This window comes from Prionailurus viverrinus, chromosome A3 (assembly GCF_022837055.1).
Source record: "Prionailurus viverrinus isolate Anna chromosome A3, UM_Priviv_1.0, whole genome shotgun sequence".
Lineage (NCBI taxonomy): Eukaryota > Metazoa > Chordata > Mammalia > Carnivora > Felidae > Prionailurus > Prionailurus viverrinus.
The window spans coordinates 116137852-116158049 of record NC_062563.1 but is presented as its reverse complement, the minus strand read 5'-3'; the positions used below and the strand labels follow the sequence as shown (position 1 = coordinate 116158049).

General features: G+C 40.0%; 1 long non-coding RNA gene across 1 annotated transcript in view; it reads right to left on the bottom strand.

Moving 5' to 3' along the window:
• Nucleotides 1–12621: 12621 nt before the first annotated feature.
• LOC125161826 (uncharacterized) overlaps nt 12622–20198 on the bottom strand; it is a 35835-nt gene continuing 28258 nt past the window's right edge. Inside the window, exon 6 of the long non-coding RNA XR_007150773.1 lies at nt 12622–14839. This is a non-coding gene — a long non-coding RNA (uncharacterized LOC125161826). The remainder of the gene's footprint in view (nt 14840–20198) is intronic.

Below are 20198 nucleotides of genomic sequence, written 5' to 3'. Positions count from 1 at the left end.
CTTGCCATTTGCAACTATGTGGATGAAACTGGAGGGTATTATGCTAAGTGAAATTAGTCAGTCAGAGAAAGACAAAAATCATATGACTTCACTCATATGAGGACTTTAAGACACAAAACAGATGAACATAAGGGAAGGGAAACAAAAATAATATAAAAACAGGGAGGGGGACAAAACAGAAGAGACTCATAAATATGGACAACAAAAGGGGTTGTGGGAGGGGGGATGGGCTAAATGGGTAAGGGGCCTTAAGGAATCTACTCCTGAAATCTTTGTTCCACTGTATGGTAACTAATTTGGATTTAAATTAAAAAAATAGAAAATAAAACTAAAAAAAAAAAAGACAAAAAGAATGTAAAATATGTCAGGGTATGAAAAACCTTGACTAAATGAGTGCTTTCAAGGTACCAGATCTTTCAGAGAACAGCTCAACCATAAAATTTTAATATCATCCAAATGAGTGACCTGAGTATAAACACATGATTATAGTATACACTGTATTTTTCAATAAAATGCTATTTTCTTGTTAAAAAAAAAAAGAGTAACAAACTGTCAATTATGAAGTCCAATAAGTTTTGGGGATCTAATATACACAATGGTGATCATAGTTAACAATACTGTATTATACACTTGAATGTTGCTAAGAGAGAAGATCTTAAATAGTCTCACCACAAAATGAAATTATAATTATGGGAGTTGATGGAAGTGTTAACTAATGCTACTTTAGTGGTAATCGTTTCACAATATATAAGTGTATCATATCAAAACATTGTAAACCTTAAACTTTCACAACCTTATATGTCAATTATAACTCATTAAAGCTAAAAATTTTATATAAGAATAATTTTAATAGATGCTTTTATTGATCTAATTTAGCTATGCTCTATAAATAATGGAACATTTATACAATGGAATAATACCATATAGCCATTTACACACACACACACACACACACACACACACACACCATTTAACAACACGGGGAAATGCTCACAGTATAATGTGAAGCAAAAGAAAAGAAAAAAATCATAATCACATAGATAGCACTATCTAAATAATTCTGTTTGAGAAACACAAATAAAATCAGGCTAAGCCCATAAAGGGAAAGTTATAGAGAACAAGGATTAGACAGAATTATTTCAAAATGTAAATACTGCTTATCTCTGACCAGTGATATTATGGGTAACTTTTATTTTCTTCTACAGTCATTTCTGTACTTTCCAAAGTGTTCACAAAATATGTATATTACCCTTAAAATTAATGAAAGGATATCTTTAGAAAATATTTTTGGCCACTATGGAAAACAGTATGGCAGTTTCTCAGAAAATTAAATATAATCCATATGATCCAGTAATTCCATTCTGGGTTTATTCCCAAAAGAATTAAAAGCAGGGACTCAAACAGATATTTCTACACCCATGTTTATAGCAGCCTTATTCACAATAGTCAACAAATGGAAGCAACCCAAGTGTCTATCAATGCATGAATGAGTAAAAATGTGGTATATACATACAATGAAATACTCTTCATCCTTACAAAGGAAGGGAATTCTGACACACAGTTATGTGAAGAAGCCTTGAGGACATTATGGTAAGTGAAATATGCCAGACACAAAAGGGCAGATACTGTACGATTCTACTGATAGGAGGTACTTGGAGTAGTCAAATTCATAGAGACAGAAAGTAGAATGGATGTGACCAGGGGCTGGGAGGAGGGAGCAATCAATGTTTGATGGGTACAGAGTTTCAGTTTTGCAAGATGAAGAGTTCTGGAAAGGATAGTGTTGGCAGTTGCACAACGATGTGAATGTACTTAATGTCACTGAACTGTACACTTACAAAATGATTAAAATGGCATATTTTATGTTATATATGTTTTACCACAATTTAAAAAATTACTTTTACAGGATTTGAATTAAAATCCAGGTAATACTAGGGTCTCAGCTAAAGTGATGAAGTTAACAAGTTGGAAGGCAGTGGGCCAAACTGTGGAAGGTCCTGACAGTCCTGCTGAGCTGTTAGGTTGGAGGAGGCATGGGGGAGAGAGGAGTGAACTGTGGGAGAGCCAGCATAGCAGTCATGCCTGGCATGGACCGAGCTGGAGTAGAAAGAGAAGGGAAGGAAGCCAAAAAGCCACCTATATCCTGGATGCTCTACTTATGCCTCCCTATTTACGTCTAAAGAGATAGAGCCAAGAGAAGGGACTTGCCCAGGGTCCCAGAGCTAGCAGGTGGCAGACCCTTGTCCTGAGTTCAGATATCTCGGACCCCACATCTCTGCTCCTTCCTTGAAACCACACTATCTTCATATATTCAAATGAAATAAAGGAAGGGCTGTGGGAGAGGAGAAGAAGAGAGAGGGAACAGGAAGAATGTAGGGAAAGAGAAATGAAAGAGAATGTCAGGAGACCGGAAGATGAGATTCAAAGCTGCAAACAAGAACAAACTTTTAAATAAGGCCCTGAGTCTGCATTGAACTTTTGACAATTATGGTTTGTCAGCATGGTAACTGATTCATAATTATTTTATGGGAGTTTAGCAACTCTGTATGTAACTGGCTCAGAGCAGTTGCAGAGCTGTTAATCCTGAGTGTTTATTACCCACCATTCAATAAATAGCTTAATAAATCTAAAGAAGTCCAATTTATGGGGATGGTTATGGCGTGCTATTCAAATTCCAAGCAATTACAATAAAACCATGTCTATTGAGGGTAATGTAGGTTTTTTTTTTTAATTTGATATTGGAGGATGCTGGTACTTGACACCCCTTTGAGCTATTCTTTGCTCTCTGTCTGGGCCATAGGGGGCCAGAGCAGGACAGAAGTCAGAGGCTGCCATTTTGCTATCCGCCAGGGTGACAGCAGGGTGAAGGAGTGAGATTGCCAGGGTGATGGAGTGAGATTGGACATAGGCTTGTCATCTTCCATGCTGAATAAGGATCTAGGTTCCTGGTGACAAGGCTGTTGGATTTCTTGTCCAGGGCTCACCTCTGACCTTGATGTGATGCAGCATGTCTCAGCCAATGAGCTTTGGGCATCTTCTAGAAGGTGAGTGATTTGGGAAGGGTCAGGAGTGATGACTTCTTTCGTCACGGCTCCTGTCAAAATCAGGGACTTCTCTGCTCCCTTCTAGGAGTCTAATGAAAATACATAGAGGGCTGTGGGTAGATTAGAAAGTAGACAAGAAATGGGGTGCCTGGGTGGCTTAGTCGGTTAAGTGCTCGACTTTGGCTCAGGTCATGATCTCACGGTTTGTGGGTTTGAACCCTGCGTTGGGCTCTGTGCTGAGAGGTCAGAGCCTGGAGCCTGCTTCAAGTTCTGTGTCTCCCTCTCTATCTCACCGCCCCTCACCCGCTCATGTGCTATCTCTCTCTGTCTCTCAAAAATAAATACACATTAAAAAATAAATAAAAAAGAAAGGAGACAAGAAACTACATACACACACAGACATACTTCATGTCATTACTTACACTTGGCCTGTGAATTTCCTCTCATTCCCTGACATTTTTGCCTTGTCCCCCATTAGGAAAGCAACTGGTTGGAAGTGATGCAAAGTGGAAGTGATGCAAAGAAAGATACTAGCCTGAAAGAAAGCAGATCTGGTCCTGGCCTTGGCTCTTACCCTTACTGTGTGGCCTTGGACAGATCACTTCAATGATGGGGCCTCAGTTTCCCCTTCCAGTTCTGACACTGTGGTTTGATGCTTCAGCGACAGAGAATCGTAGGTGAACAAGAGAGACAGTCCGAAGAGGTACTCTGCAGAGGAGGATTCCTGTCCGAATTGGGAATGAGACTTTATGTCATCCAAAGGCAAAGTCTCAGTCCACCTTCTTTCAGCTCAAACATTTATTCTGATTGAGTACTTTATTCAGTATGAAGTTCGGTGCTTGAAACTGCCCATGAATGAGACTCATTGCCCTTCCTGCTAAGAGTTCAGGTCTAGTCAAACAGGAGACACATACTTAAATAATTATAGTACAAGAGGTAAATGCTAAACTGACATTTTGGAGAAAATGTTTTAGGAGCCCAGACAAGGAAAGTCACTCATTTTGAATTGGGGAAGGATGCGTTTAGGTCAGCCTTGATGGAGAAGTTGGTATTTGAGCTAGGCCTTGAAGATAGGGAAGAGACAGACACTCACCACTGAGAAGATGTGGGAAAGGGCAGGTAAAGGAAACAACAAAGGTGAAGAAGTGTGGAAGTGCATTCATTCACTTGCAACCTGCCTGAAATGGTTTGGGGGCACTGAGGATAAAACAGTAAATAAGACAGACTCTCCGATTTCATGGAGCTTGCAGACAAGTGGACAGGTATTAAACAGCCAAAAATATCAGTGAATAATATGGTCTTAAGAAATGGACAATCCTGTGTGCCTGAAGTGTGGGGTGCATAGTGAGGAAAAACTGGGCATAAACTTGATAAGATACAAACTTAAAAGATTGTACAGGGTCTTAAGTGTGGTCCTTAAGAGATTGCACTTTGTCCTTTGGGGTAGTAGGGAATGAACAAAGACTTTTTTTAGTGGAGAAACATTACCAGATTTATGTTTTAGAACTAAAACAAGAACTAAAACCAAGTAAAGAATACATTAGCGTGAAAGAGGCTGGCTGCTGAGAAAGCAATTAGAATGTTATTACTGTAGTCTAAGAAAAAGATGATGAGAATGGACGCAGGGCCATAGCTGCGGTAATGAAGACAAGGAGACAGATTTGAAAGGCATTTCAGAGGCACAAACAAGATCTGATGACATGAGCAGTGAACGAGAAAGAGGCAAAGATGTACCATTTACAGACTGAGTGACTTGAGAACTATTTACACCATTCTCAAAGACAGAGAATACAGAAGGAAAATCATGCAGTTGGATATGAGGTGCCTATGGGACTGCTAGTAAGTTCATAGTTAGCAGTGTCAGCTTCGATCTCTAAGATGAGTCCAGGCTGGGGCCAGTGGTTGGAGAATTGTCACCCCAGGTATATAAGTTGAAGCCATGAGAATGCATGAGTCCAATCATAAAAAGAATGAAGAAGACTAAGTCACACTGATGAAAATCATGCAGAAGGAGACAAGAAATTCAGAATGAATGCTCGGGGAGAATGATGTCCTAGAATTGAGGGAAGAAATAGGGATATGGGGTATAAAGGTGATGTAGCTTGGAGGAAGAAAAATTTGTTCCATCTGGTGGAGAAGTCAAAAAAACTTTCCACAGGGATGCCATAAAACTGGGTTTGAAAGACTAAAGATTTTTTCAGGTGGAAGAAGGTGGAACATTCATTCCAGACACAGAATCGTACATGCAATAAAATGAAGGCAAGAAAGAGAATGTAATGTATTTTGGGAACTACAAGCAATTTGGTATTGTTGGAGCATGATGTGTGTTGGGGAGTGCCAAATGATGGGGCTAAATGGCAAATAGGGAACAAATCATAAATGACTTTAGGTGCCATGCTCTAGTCTAAGAAATTGGTCTTCACCCTGTAGGTAGAGATAGAAGATATAAGCAAGGAAGACTTGGTATTTTGAAAGATCTCTTTGATTTTAACTTTTATCTTTATTCTTTTTTTCTTCTGATTGGTTTATTTCATGGTTCTTCTAGTTTAAGATGAGTACTTGGTTTCATTTTCTTTTCCAGTGTCCTTCAATAATTAAGTTCTGCTTGTATAGTGTCTTGTATTGCATTGTTTTTGTATAGAGTGTTCCATTTTTCATCGGTATGTAGGTAGTAAGTAATTTCTTGTTTAATTTCCTCTTTGAAATCACCAAACTGGAAGTTTTAAAAATAGAAAGAATAAAGAAATCCAAAATCTGATTTTTTGAGAAAACCAATAAAACAGATATACTTCTTGCAAGCTTGCTAAGGGAGAAGAGAGTATAAAAATAGACAAGATTAAAAGTAAAAAAAGGAGACATGTGCTGCCATTACCCATTACATGCTTGGATTGTATACTAACAAAATTTAAAGCTTAATTTTTAAAAATTTTTAAAAATTTAATTTTAGAGACAGCACAAGTCAGGGAGACGGGCAGAGGGAGAGAGAGAGAGAATCTTAAGCAGGCTCCACATTCAGTGTAAAGACCAATGTGGGGCTTGATCTGACGACCCTAGGATCATGACCTGAGCTAAACAAGAGTCAGATGCTCAACCTACTGAGCCACCCAGGCACCACAAAATTTAAAACTTAGAGTAAATGTATTAATTCCATGGAAACATATCATATTAAAATTGATTTAAAAGGAGATGGAAACCTTGACTTAATCAACTATTAGAGAAGAAATAGATAAACTGATTAGTGAGGGTTTTGTTTGTTTGTTTGTTTTGCTTTTTAGACAGAGAGAGAGGAAGAGAGAGCTAGGAAGAGAGGCAAAAGGAGAGAGAGAGAGAATTTCAAGCAGGCTCCACATTCAATGCAGAGCCTGACACAGGGCTCAATCCTCCAACCGTGGAACCATGACCTGAGCTGAAACCAAGAGCCAGACATGTAACCAACTGAGTCGCCCAGGTGCCCCTGATTAGTGAGTTTTCAATGAAAAAAGTCACCTGGCCTATAAGCTTGGATTTTATATAACATAAGAATAGGTAAATTCTTACTTAACTACTCCAGATGCTAGAAAGAAGCTTGACAAAGACAACAAAGAAGGAAAACCATATCCCAATATCACTTAATTCTTAATACCTTAATTAGGTGCAAAATTCCTAATACCTTAATTAGGTGCAGATTCTAAATGAAATAGCAAATAAAATTTGGCAGTGATCTAAAGAATAATTTATTATGATTAAGCATATTTTATAGTAAGGGTGGCTTAATATTAAAGAATCTATCAGGGTGCCTGGATGGCTCAGTCAGTTGAGCATCCAACTTCAACTCAGGTTATTATCTCATGATTCATGAGTTCGAGCCCTGCATCAGGTTCACTGCTGTCAGTGCAGAGCCTGCTTCAGATCCTTTGTCCCGCCTCTGCACCCCCCCCGCCCCCGGCCCTTCCTCTGCTTGTGCTTTCTCAAAAAAAAATGAACATCAAAAAAAAAATCTATCAAAACAACCCACTATATCATTATATATTATTATATCAACAAATTCAATATATGTGTATGTACATGTGTGTATATGCACAAATATATATATATGTATACACACACATATATAATATATATGGTATTTATCTATATCTATAAATATTAACCTAGGAGACTACAATGTAAGGTTGAAGAGACTCTACTAATGCAAGTGAACACCCTGAATTAAGAAAGTACAGCATAGACATATTTGATTATATATAAATTAAAGTAAGTCATTATATGAAAATACAAATTAAAAGTAACTTTACATGAAAAAAAGGCTACAATAGAAATATCAGTGAAAATGGTATAGAGTAAGACCCTTTAAAATTCTCTCCTCAATAAAGGCAATAATAACACTAGTAAATGCTCAGAATCAACTTTTTCAGAACTCTGAAAATTAACCAGAGGCATACAGAAATTCAGTGGGCATCTATATAAGAAAAATGGCTAAAATTTAGTAAGAACAGCAAACATTTAACTTGTCATATTCTCATCTCCCTCACCCCATGCAGCTCTCATGAAAACCAGCAGCCCACTGTCACAGTGGAACCCAATAGCCTGGCAGCCACCAGGGTAACTACACTGAAAATAACTACAAAATATATAGTGAAAGAAGTGACAAAGAAATGAAGGTATGCAAGGAGATATTTATTTAATACAAAAGGACATAGAAATGAAGGAACAGAGTAACAAAAAAGACATGTACAAAAAAAATAGCAGAGTGGCAAAAATAAATAATACTTTATTAGTAATTAATGCAAATGAATTAAATATTAAATGTAAATTATTAAACTCCAATCAAAAGGCAGAGATTGGCAGAATAGACAAAAAAAACACCACTATATGCTGCCTCTAAGAGACATAATTTAGATTCAGAGATATACATGGGTTGAAAGTATAAGGATGGAAAAGTATAGCATGCAAACAGTAACCAAAAGAGCTGTAATGGCTGTAGTAATACCAAAAATTAGACTTCAAGACAAAAATTGTTATTAGGACAAATATAAACACATATGCACCTAACAACAGACCCAAATACATGAAGCAAAATCCATGACAAATTGAAGGGAAAGTAGATAACAATAATAGTTGAGCCCTCAATATCTCACTTAAAATTTTTTTTTTAACGTTTATTCAGTTTTGAGAGACAGGGAGAGACAGAGCATGAGTGGGGGAGGGGCAGAGAGAGAGGGAGACACAGAATCCGAAGCAGGCTCCAGGCTCTGAGCTGTCAGCACAGAGCCTGACATGGGGCTTGAACTCACAAACCATGAGATCATGACCTGAGCCCAAGTTGGGTTCCCAGGCCCCCCAATATCACTTTTAAAAATGGATAGAACAACTAGACAGAAGAGGAGTAAGGAAAGAGAAGACTTCTATATAGAGAGCAACACCATTAGCCAATTAGATCTAATAGGCATCTATAGAACATTCCACCCAACAAAAGCAGAATAGACATTCTTGAATGCACTTGAAATATCCTCCAGGACAGGCCATATGTTATACTGTAAGACAAGCCTCAATAAGTTTAGAAGGATTGAAATCAACAAAGCATGTTCTTCATCCACAATGGAATAGGATTAGAAATCAAAAACAGGAGTCGATTTGAGAAATTCACAAATAGTGGGAATTACACAACATCCCTAAATAACTAATAAGTCAAGGGAGAGGTCATAAGGAAAATTAGAAATTAGAAGCAGTTTGAGAAAAATGAAAATGAAGACATTATTTTCTAAAACTTATGGGCTACCGTAAACACAGTGTTTAAAGGAACATTTGTAACTGTAAAGCACTATATTAAAAAAGAAGAAAGATTTCAAAACAAAAACCTAACCTTCGACTTTAGTTAAGAAACTAGAAAAATAAGAGTAAATGAAATGCAAGGTGAAGAAAGGAAGGAAATAATAAAGATTAGAATGGAAATAAATGAAATAGAAAATAGGAAAACAATAAATAAATAATAAATAAAGTTGGTTCTTTGAAAAAAATCAACAAAATTGATTAATCTTTAACCAGATTAATTAAAAAAAAGAAGACTCAAATTATTAAAATTAGGAATACAAAAGGGAGCATTACTATCGACCTTATAATCAACAGGGTTATAACATAATTCTGTGGGGGCGCCTGGGTGGCTCAGTTGGTTAAGAGTCCAACTTTGGCTCACATCATGATCTCATGGTTCACGAGTTTGAGCCCTGCATCAGGCTCTGTGCTGACAGCTCAGAGCCTGGAGTCTGCTTCAGATTCTGTGTCTCTCTCTCTGCCCCTCTCCAACTTGTGCTCTTTCTCTCTCTCTCAAAAATAAATAAGCATTAAAAAAAATTTTTAATGGAATTAAAATAAGGTAATTCTGTGAACAATTATAGGCTGAAAAACTGAATGATCCAAATAAAATGGACATATTTCTAGAAAAATTCATGCTGACTCAAGAAGAAATTAAAAATCTGAAGGTAACTATAGCAAGCAAACAGTGAATTAGTAACAACAAAAAACCCTTACTACAAAGGCAAGCCCAGGACCAAGTAGCTTCACTGGTGAGTTCTATCAAAGTTGTAGAGAAGGATTAGCACTAATCCCTTTACAAACTTTCAAAAAATTAAGATAGTGTGAGAATTAGAACCCTCATACATTACTGGTGGGAATGCAAAATGATGCAGCTTCTTTCGAAAACAACTAGCGTGGCAGTTTCTCAGAAGTTAAATATAGAGTTAGCATATGACCCAGCAGTTACACTCCTAAGTATAGACCTAGGAGAAGTGAAAAACACACATTTGTGCAAAAACTCGTATCTGATGTTCACGGCAGCGTTATTCACAATAGCTCACAGGTGGAAGTAAACTAAATGTCCATCAATTGATGAATGAGTAAGTAAAATACAATGGAATGTTGAGACGTAGAAAAGAAATGAACTTTTGACACGTGCTGTGTGAATGGACCCTGGAAACATTATGCTAAGTAAATGAAGCAGACGCAAAAGGCCACATATTGTAGGATCCCATTTATATAAAATATGAACAATACGCAAATCCACAGAGAGAGCAAGCAGATTTAGGACTGTCAGGGTCTGAGGGGAAAGGGAGATGAGGAGTGGCTGCTAATGGATGCAGGGTTTCTTCAGGGTGATGAATTAGGTATTAATTAGGATTAGGTAGTGGTGAGGGGCGCACAACCTTGTGAATACGTTAAAACCAGTGAATTATGCCCTTAAAATGTATACAGTATACAAATGATAACTCAACAAAAAATCTAGGTTATGCGTTTTGACAAAAACAAAGTAATAAGACATGCAATGTTCAGAAATGTTTGCAATTCAGATGGTAGATATGGGGTGAATTCCTCTACTCTGCAGAGAGAAATTGACAAAAAGTTGACAAAAAAAACTAAGTCACAATAAAGAGAAGAAATTGTAGCAAAATTACAATTCATAGAAGGGCATATGCAAATGGCACCAAATATACTCAATTCACTGATAGTCACAGAAGTCTAAATTATAATAACAATGAGGTATCTTTTTGCACCCATCAGACTGGCAAAAATTAAAAAGAACTATCATATCTATTGCTGGCAGGGATGTGGGGAACAGAGGGTTCTCATATATTGCTGGTTGGGATAGTGATAGAGCTATTTTGGAAGCTAGCAAGCAACAATTATTAAAATTCAAAGTACATATATTGACCTAGCAATCGTACTTTTGTTAATCTATCCTAGTAAATAAAAATAATATTTTCTAAGGGCATAGACATAGAGATATAGATATAAATATGTATAGAATATAAAAATACATACATAATATATAATATATAATAAATATATTAAAATAATATATAAATAGAAATAAATATGAATATATTAATAAATTAATATATATTAAATATATATAAGAATATAAATATATATAAAAATATATATATATTTGCTGAATTGGCTATTGATGTTTATAGTGGCCCCAAATTGAATAGGTTGTGGCACATTATATTGTGGAATATTATGTAATCACAAAAAAGTATAAATTGGAGAACCACCAGCAGACTTAGAGGGAATTCCCTGGATTTTATTGGATGAGAAAAGATACAGAAGGGTGTATATAATATAATCAATCCCCTTTCAATAAAATAATTACAAAGAATAGTATATGTATATATTCATATATTGAATACATAAATCTATATATGATTATACTTTTTTTTTAAGTTTAATTTATTTTGAGGGAGAGCGCATGCACGCACGAGCAGGGGAGGGGGCGGAGAGAAAGGGAAAGAGAGAGAATCCCAAGCAGGTTCTGTGCTGTCAGCTCAGAGCCGGATGCAGGCCTCAAACTCATGAACTGCGAGATCATGACCTGAGCCGAAATCAAGAGTAGGACACTTAACTGCCTGAGCCACCCAGGTACCCTGATTGTACCTTTAATATACCTGTAAAAACAGAGCAAGGGAAAAAGATCACTCTGGTGACAGTGGTTGGGAAGATACTTAACAGGAAGCAAAAATGGGTGGTACAGAGACCAGTTGGCAGGCTCCTCCAGGAAAGGCATGATTAAGACCCTGGCTAAATCAACGTCACAGCCCAGGGAATCAAGCACCTCTCAGAAGTTCCACCGGGACGTCCTTTCTGGGGCTTTCTTTTGGATGCCAGAGTCCCTGCTTGCCTCTACTCCTGCAGACGGGGTGACAGGCCTGCTGGTTTACTGTTCCACTGTCAACACCTATCCCTCCATCTTGGATTCTCTCCTTCCCACAAGGCCAGGACCAAATGAAACCATCTTCACAGTTTTACTATACCGGCAGGCTTGCCCCAGTCATTGTCCTGAGTGTCCTCTTATATCCTTTGACATTCTCCATGAATTCGGATCATGGAATCCCCAAAAACAGACCGGCTCAATGAGACATCTGCAATGATATCTTCATGGCCTTTTCCTATATTTATTCCTCCTCTATATGGATAACAAGGACATCCAGCTGTGGCCTTCCTTTACCTCTGCATGTTTTCTGTCTTCATCCTTCTTCTGGGAGTCAACTCCACTCCTTTTACCACCATATGAACTTTCAAGTTCTCCCAGAACTCCATCTCAACACAACTCTCTTTTTAGACCTAGGCTAGCGATTCTCACATTGTGGGTGGGTTAGTATATCAGAATCCTTTGGGGAGAGATTTTCAAAATACATATGCCTGCCACTCTCCACCCTGCTCTCATCCCCAATGTGCCATGGGTTCTGGAAAAATGAGCTTTTCTTTTCTTTTCCAATGATAGCATTAAGATGGTACCATATACTCTCTTCATTTTGCAGACTACGAAATTAAGGATCATTGAAATTAAGTGATATTGCTAGGAGCTTCTGACTCTAGAGCACATGCTATTTCTCCTGCATACCCAGCTTTTTAAGAGAACTTACCAAAGGCTCTGAGAAGGTGCTTTACTTAATTCTTTTTATGTTTTATTTTTAAGTTATTTTTGAGAAAGAGAAAAAGAGACAGAGTACGAGCAGGGGAGGGACAGAGAAAGGTAGGGGCAGATTTCAGAGACATCTGAAGCAGGCTCCAGGCTCTGAGCTGTCAGCACAGAGCCTGATGTGGGGCTCAAACTCGTGTACCTGTGAAGTTGGATGCTTAACTGATTGAGCCACCCAGGTGCCCCTGTTTTACTTCTTAGAAGAAGTAAAGAAGTTCTTAGAAGAACCCCTGGGGGTCTACTGCCTAATATCATGGTTTAGTTTTTACTTTTCTGCAAGTAAGCATTGAGCTTGTAATATATGCCAGGAATAATGGGGGTGAGGAAGATGAAGGATAGAAAGGAAATACAAAGATAAACAAAACTGGCCATCTACTTTTTGATGAGCGCACAGCAAGTAAGAGTAGACCAGCGAAAAGAGGCAGTTCCAATCAGTGTGACTGGTACTTTTACAGGCTAGAGGAATCGGGGATTTATCTTTCCTGTGAAGTCTCCTGGGTGAGCAGGTGTTTAAGACACACATAATGTAAATGGGTCTATTTGGAATTACCTGTTTCTAGGGGCGCCTGGGTGGCTCAGCCAGTTAAGGGTCCAACTCTTCATTTCAGCGTAATATCACAGTTTGTGAGAGGGAGCACAGCGCTGGGCTCAGAGCTCAGCATGGTGCCTGCTTGGGGTTCTCTCTCTCCCTCTCAAAAATAAGTAAATAAGCATTTAAAAAAATAGAATTACCTGTTCCTAAAAGGGAGGAATCCTATCCTTCCCTCTGAACATATGAAGCCTACAGTGTTAGGGGCCATCATATTTCACCCTTAACCTGGGAGCAACTAAAAATAGAACAAAGTCTACTATTTCCCTGTGATTTCTGAGGCTCTGCATGAAACTGGCTGCCATAAAGCTTTAGCAGCAGGGCCTTCCGACACTTCCTAGCCTCAGGCAGATAAAACACACGCATGAATGAACACACAAAGTGAGTAGGTCTTTAAAGTATTTAAAGAAGTGAGTGTGATCTTATAGGAAAGAATAGAGGTTCAGCAAATGAAAAAAAAAAAGAAAAGCTCATTCAGAACAGATCGGGAAGTATAAGCAGAGGCAAAAGTTCAAAATGCTGCCTGAGTCGTAGATCATGGACTGTGGAGCTAGCCTGCCTGGGTTCGAAGCCCAGTGCTGCCACTCCCTACATGTGTGGTCTTGGGTCACTTGCCCAAAAAGAGCAGGGCATTTCTGATTCTGAAACAGAAGTTTGGGGAGGGAAGTGGGAGGCAGTGGTGATGCTCAAATTATAGCTTGGTCTAGGTTATAAAGGATCTTATATGAGTTTGGATGTTAGTTGGGGGAGATTGGGAGCGAGGGTAGATTTTTAAGGTGAGTGTTGCAAGGTCAAAAAGATTATTCTTGATCATTTCTCCACAACTCTCCGGTGGCTTCCCTACCTGGCAGGGATCTCTGTGAAGCATCTGAAGAATGCCTCTGCCTCTGAATGGAATCAGCCACAGAGAGATGGCAATGTCCTGCATCGTGTATCTCTTCAAAGCCGAGTGGAATCCTGGGAAGGAGGGGGGTGTCCCAGCGTTGGGGGCAGGGATGGCTGTAGAGCCAAATGTTTCTGCAGCTTCTGCCTTTTGGGCCCAAGGACTTCTGAAACATCTGCTCTCCCTCTGTGCTTTCAAACTATAAAAACTGCCGCTTTGATCCAAAGAAAAAATGGATTCAGCCTCTGGGTTAATGCTGTTGGTTAAGGATTTCAGAGAGGCAGGACTGGAGCCTGAGCAGAGAACCAGGGATCAGAAGAAGCTGTGGAAATAAAGTCAATCCACTTAACCTGTATGAATCACAGGGTGCTCATTTATAAAGTGGTTGAGGTAACCCTGTTTCACGTGCCATTCCAAGGAGGGGACACAGGAGGTCACACAAGGCAGGTCCCTTCATCAGATAGAGTGATGCTTAACCAAACCCTCAAAACCACAGTCGCATACAATGGTAAGCACTGACTTAGCTCCAAGTCTGTGGGGTCCAGCTGATCTGAGCTTAGCTGCTCCTGTCTGTGCGTCCTCATGTGACTGTGGTTAGCTATAGGTCACCTAACTGGCTCTGCTGAGAGGGACTGGGCTCTCTCTTTCATATGACTGAGAGTCGGTCAGGTATTGCTGATCTAGGATGGCCTTGGGACAGTTGGGATCTTTGGCTCTGTTCCACAGGCATGTTCTTGTGGTGACGGCACAGGGAAGGATGAGTAGAAACCCACAGGTGCTTTTCAAACCTCTGCTTATGTCACGTCTTCTAACATCCCATTAGCTAAAGCAGATCACATGGTTAAATCTTGCATCCGGGTGGGAGGGAGCTGCAAAGGTACAATGGCATAAAGTGAGGGTGGAGGGAACCGAAGTGCAGAGTTAGGGCTATTTTTGCCATCTACCATGGCCTCTATAACCTGTAAGCTATGCAAATAAATGTAAGGTGATATTACTATCCAAAGGCAATTTAATCCTTGTATGCTTGTTGAATTGATTTACATGGGCATTGGTCTGTCTCAGACCTGATTACTTTCACAAGTTTTTCCAATTGCCCCATGGTTGTTCATAGCTAAAATAAAACTCCATTTAAAAATGATCTATAAATTTTCCTCGGACAGCTGAAGCTTTCTTCTTTCTCTCCATCTGATATGAGAGTGTGTGTGTGTGTGTGGGGGGGGGTGTGCTATTGGTGGTGATTTTCTGTTTCCATCTAGCTTAAGTCATCAGCGATAACTTTAACTTGGCAGTTTTCATCAGGGCTCTTTCTAAATGTGCTGACATTTCAATTAAATGTCAGTGGCATCATTCTGTTTACCAGCTGGAAGATTTGTAATGGAGAATATTGGTAGTGCCAGAGACTAGAGATTTCCATTTGGTGAAATGCCAGCGAACGCCTTTTGTCTCTACTACCCCCTGAGGGTTCCCTGCATGTGTGTTTTGACAGACTGACTGTCCCTTCAATATGTCCCTGGTGCTCTAGGTCAGGAATTTTCAAATTGTTTCCTGCATCCTAATGGGGGTGCTTCTGGGGCTAGGTTATTGATTTATTATTTGTTTAGGGCACAAATAGAACCCCTTCTGCCCTCCCAGTTTAATGAAAGAATAGCCTGAGTTTGAAGGGCAGGCAGTTAAAAGTTATCATTTGCAACTACATATTTAGATGTACAGCTGACCCTTGAACAACATGGGTTTGGGCTGCACGAGTCCTCTTATAACTGGATTTTTTTTTTCAATATAAGACAGTACTATAAAAGTATTTTCCTTCAGACTTTCTTAAAATTTTTTTTAATGTTTATTTAGTTTTGAGACACAGAGAGACAGAGCATGAGCAGAGGACAGCCAGAGCTGCCAGCACAGAGCCCGACGCGGGGCTCGAACTCATGAGCTGTGAGATCACGGCCTGAGCTGAAGTCGGACGCCCAACCGACCGAGCCACCCAGGCGCCCCCCTTCAGACTTTCTTAATATTTTCTTTTCTCTAGCTTAGTTTATTGTAAGAATCCAGAATATAATACATATAACATACAAAATATGTGTCAATCGATAGCTGACATTGGTAAGGCTTCCAGTCAACAGTAGGCTATTAGCAATTAACTTCTTGGAGAGTCAAAAGTTATATGTGGATTTTTGAGTGTGCCGTGCCCTAAACCCCCTCCCTATTGTTCAAGGGTCAACTCTATTAGGCTTTTAATTGGGAGCCACAAGAAAATAGTTAATCCAATTATGGACAATGGAGCAAGTCAACCTGGCCACACCTGGCCCAGCTCTGGCCACACCCCAGCTGTGTGATTTGGGGCTACTTTCTCCAGGTCTTTGGGCTTCCACTTCCTCATACAAGCATGAGAATATTATCTATTAGAGTTCTGAGGCTTAAGTGAGTTAAAATGTTTGAAGCACTCAGCAGTGCTGAAGTGTTAGTTATTATGCATATTAATATGATACAAGCAAAATAAACCACAGATATAAATCAGATGCTGAAACTAATATAAAAAATGCAACTGTCATAACCTGGTTCATGATCTAATCTTATTTGTTAATCAAAACAACCTCGTTATTGTCACTGGTTGACTGTCAAAATAAATATTATTAATTAGAAATTATACAATAAACACGTAAGTTTCAGATGAGATGTCATTTGAGGAAAAAAATGTTCTGCTGCTTAAAAAATTTAAAAGCCACTGTTCTTAGCTATCTCACATGATTCTGAATTAGGGGCTGAAAAGGCAAATCAGATAAGGGTCCAGCACCAAACCTACTTGGCCGGGGGGGAGAAGGTTCCAGGCTAAGTGTTTAAGCACAACAGTACAGAGATGAAATCATTCCCCAACATTTTCTACTAACACATCCTGTTGAACCCAACAACTCGTGAGAGCATTTGGTGATAGTAATCTTCCATGGAGTTAATAATTGCCTTGTGCATTGACCAGGGTCTGGGAACAGTCCTATGAATGGTTGCCAAAGCCCCCGGGGTATGTGTGGCTATTGCCATCATTGCTCTTAGGCTCTGTTCTAATATTCTGGTCCAACAGAATCCACAAATGCTGCAGGGATCTAAGGGGAGCCATGACAGTTTCCTGCCTCTCCACTTCTACCACCCTGTGGACAGACTGCCGCAAATCAATTTGATTCAAGTTCTAGAAGAGCCTGATGGGCCAGCAAGTCCAAAGGGAGTGGTAGTTGGCCCCATCTTCTGCTGGGTTGCCACGGTGAAGCTGCCCTCACCCTCCCTGTGCTTGGAGGAAGCACGGAATGGTCTTCTTCACCAAAGACCAGCAGGGGGAAATACTAGTGGGAGTGTCACCCGCTGCCAGTTTGTGCTCAATATAGTTGCCTGCAGTGGATAGAATCCTCCCCGTTTTACAGATGGTCACACTAAAGTCTCAGTGACCCTGCTGGGCCTTCAGCTAATGGTTTCTGACTCCAAGTCCACTGTGAATTTTATTCTCCCAGCTAACCCCAGGGACTGCTTCAAGGAGGAGCTGGCAAGGGCTGGAAACTTGAACTTCTAAATTAATGCGAAGCTTGATTAACCCACATTATCTCTCTTGTTGTTATTCAGCCATTTCTGGTTTTGCTCAATGTCATATATGCCCAGGAGACCTCAGGGAGATATGATCTATTCTCCTTCAGCGGTTTCCATTGTGGGGAGGCAAATGCTCCCTCGTCATGGGCTCCTACTTCCATTTTAGTGGCTTCATATTAATCTACAGAATAGAATTACTCTATTCTTAACATTTCTGTTGTAGTTGACCAGGTACATTGTTTTTATTTTGCACTTTTTACTGTAATTCATATTGCTGTAATAAACATCTTTGGGTTTTGGGTTTAATGCCAAAACATCTTTGTCAGTATACAGGTATGTAATGCGTATATATATATATATATATATATATATATATATACACACACACACACACACACACACACACACATATATATATATATATATATATTTCATTGTGGCAAGAAAAAAAGCTCAATTCTGAAAGTGTTGAAGGAATGTAAACACCAGGCTTGCTGAGGCACCTCCCTTGACTGAGTGGGGCTGGGGGCTGGGGCAGGGGAGGTTGGTACCAAACTGTGGAGGGGCTTGAATGGCAAATGAATGCATTTCGACATTTTTTTTTTTTTTTTGGTAAAAGGGGTTTGCTAAAGAGAAATGTGATATATGCAAGTTGAGTGTGGGGTTATACATCTGAAGTCGAAGGCTAGAACTGAATAGAGCAAAAAGATATGAGGTTAGGCCCTGACTGCTCTGTGATTACAGCTCTCTGGGTTTCTGTATCCTTATCCATAGAATGATTGGAAAGCTCAGAGCACAGAGGAAGAGTCCCAGTTTCAGAGCCAGCCAGACCTTGATCTAAATTCTAGGTCAGCTATTTACCTACCTGTAAAATGGGGGAGAATTTTACATACCCCAGAGAGTCATGGGGACGACTACAATTATGGTGTAGAGAACATGGTCCAACAGTTGCACAAGCTTGGATAAGCAGTAACTGTTTCATCCCCATTAATTTTACAGACTGGAGATTGTCTAAACTATCCTCCAGCTCACATGTGCCATGGTTCTATTATGTGACAAGATAACAATTTAGAAGAATGAGGGCCCAGAAATTAAATCAGTGGTTAATGGATTCATGGTTTAATCTATCTTGAAAAAAAAAAATCCTCTCCTGGAAAGAACCCAACAGAAAATAGTACTAAAGATCCGAACATTTCCCTGAGGAAAAGTGATGTTGCCCAGAGAGGTTTCCTTTAAAGTGTGTTTAATTCACATGACTGGTGTTGTCCAGGCCTTCCGGGTCAGCTTCTCCCCGCTCCCGGGTGAAGAATGGAATGACATGAAGAATACACCTTGAAATTCTTGGATGATAAAAAGGATTAAAAATCAATAGCCTTTCTGCTTCAACTCTCCCAATTTTGTTTTCATCTCCCTTCTGTAGATAGAAGCCTAGCTACTGAAGAATGACTTGGTGCATCTGGCGGGGAGGGGCTGCTGTGTTTTGCCAAGGGATGTGGGGAAGTTTCTCTGAGTGCCACTGCCAACTGCAAACTTGCACTGCATCAATGTCTGGCAGAGATTGTGGTACTGGGCCTTGGGGAAGGGAAAACGCTAGAGCTGTGCCCTCCCACGTGGTAGTCACTAGACAGCTCCTCAGTGACACCAGCCACATTCCAAGTGTCCATAGCCCCACGTGGCTACCCAATCCGCTCAGCTATACAGCGTTCCTATCACTGCAGAAAGAGTTCTACTGCACAGCACTGGTCTAGAGAAGGATTTGTGGAGTCCCCAAATATTAGAGAGCACAGAGGGATGTTAGAGATTGTCTAGTCTTGCCCCCAACCAGACCAGGAGGCAGAAGGCCTAATTCCAGTCCCAGCTCTGTCCAAACTCCTATGTTGCCTTGGCCTATCAACTCACATGCCTTGGTTTTCTCATCTATAAAATGGGTCTAATCATTCGTTCAGTCTGTCAGCTCATTATTTTCTAATGCCTACTAAGTTTGGGTACTGTGCTACAGACTATGAACCTGAAGACAGGCTCTACTGAATTTCTGGCAGCATCCCTCAGAGCTGATTGAAACACACCAGTGTGTCACAGCCCTGGCGGCAAGAAACTCCCAGATAATGTGCACTGAGTGCCTTCCACTGGGCTTTACCAAATTCAGGAGGGGCTCAGTATGCTAACTGTGCTGAGAGAAGCCACTGGGGACAAAGAGCTCCTTCCAGAGAACTCCTTTCAGGTTTTCCTTTCACATTTTGCTGGTCTTTGGCACATTTTTTGCAAGACGAAAATGGCTTAGAGAAGAGACAGAGCAGGGATATAGAAGCTCTGTGTCTGGAAAAAGAGAGATTAAGGTACATTTTGTGCAGACACAGAACTTCTACACCCTGCTCTGTCTCTTCTCTAAGCCATTTTAATCTTGCAGGAACCAGTGGAAAGAAGCAGCCAAAGGGGCTCCCACCCTACTCAGATGCCCCTGGCATATCCGCTCTGGAAGGAGAAGCTGGAGGGATTGCCTCCACAACACATCTTGGCCGTACAGCCTCTTAGCCATACCAGCACCTGCTATTTACAAGACATATAGGTGAGGAGGTGAATGGAGGACGTGAAGCCCAGACAAAATAGAAGACCAACCACACTCATGGCTGCTGGTACTCAGCCTCCTGCAGGAGCCAGCATGGG